This window comes from Primulina huaijiensis, unplaced genomic scaffold (genome assembly GCF_012295235.1).
Source record: "Primulina huaijiensis isolate GDHJ02 unplaced genomic scaffold, ASM1229523v2 C13172547, whole genome shotgun sequence".
Taxonomy (NCBI): domain Eukaryota; kingdom Viridiplantae; phylum Streptophyta; class Magnoliopsida; order Lamiales; family Gesneriaceae; genus Primulina; species Primulina huaijiensis.
This window is the reverse complement of record NW_027341965.1, coordinates 1-807: the sequence shown is the minus strand read 5'-3', so window position 1 is coordinate 807 and position 807 is coordinate 1. Positions and strand designations below refer to the sequence as shown.

At 35.8% G+C, this 807-nt stretch overlaps 1 long non-coding RNA gene across 1 annotated transcript; it reads left to right on the top strand.

Annotated features, from left to right (window-relative positions):
• Positions 1-807, top strand: LOC140965438 (uncharacterized). Its single transcript, XR_012173081.1, has 3 exons — positions 1-97; positions 223-358; positions 752-807. It is a non-coding gene; the product is annotated as an uncharacterized lncRNA (long non-coding RNA).

Below are 807 nucleotides of genomic sequence, written 5' to 3'. Positions count from 1 at the left end.
TCAGGAAAATCCAGCTAGAGCTAATGGTCAAATATTTAATGTGGGCAACCCTAACAATGAAGTTACGGTGAGACAACTAGCTGAGATGATGACTCAGGTAAATTAAGAATCTGGTATATCTTTTATTTAAAAAAGAATTTGGTTTGGTATATTCTTTACTATTAACCTTCGATTTAAAATCTCTATTTGGTAAGTAATTTCTTTCTTTTTGCACCATTTCAGGTTTACTCTAAGGTTAGCGGGGAACCTCCGCTAGAGACACCTACTACTGATGTTAGCTCTAAAGAATTTTATGGCGAAGGCTATGATGATAGTGACAAGAGAATTCCAGACATGTCGATAATCAACAGACAACTTGGTAAAGAATCGTTCTTGTGGCCAAAAATTACATTTTTTCCTGTGTGTTAACATGAGTTTGAATTTTATTCCTTTATTTATGGTCCTTCCATTAGATGCGTGTACGGGGCTGTCCTCTACTAATTGTCTGGCTCCAACCAACACACATCGATCCTTTTTGCTGGAATTCTTAGTTTTCCCATTAAAATTTTCCAATCTGATTCTCATTTCACTCATCATTACCCAGATGCTTGTCCACGTCAATGTCTGAACTTAAGCCAAAATGATCTACCGTGTTTGCTCGTCAATTCCTACAAGATTAAATCATAAAAAAAGACTACAATAATTGCTCCTCTTAGATTATGAATACGATCCTTTTTCTACCATTTATTTTTCATATATTGTTATTTTTCAGGGTGGAACCCAAAGACATCGCTCTGGGATTTACTCGAATCCACACTAACCTACCAA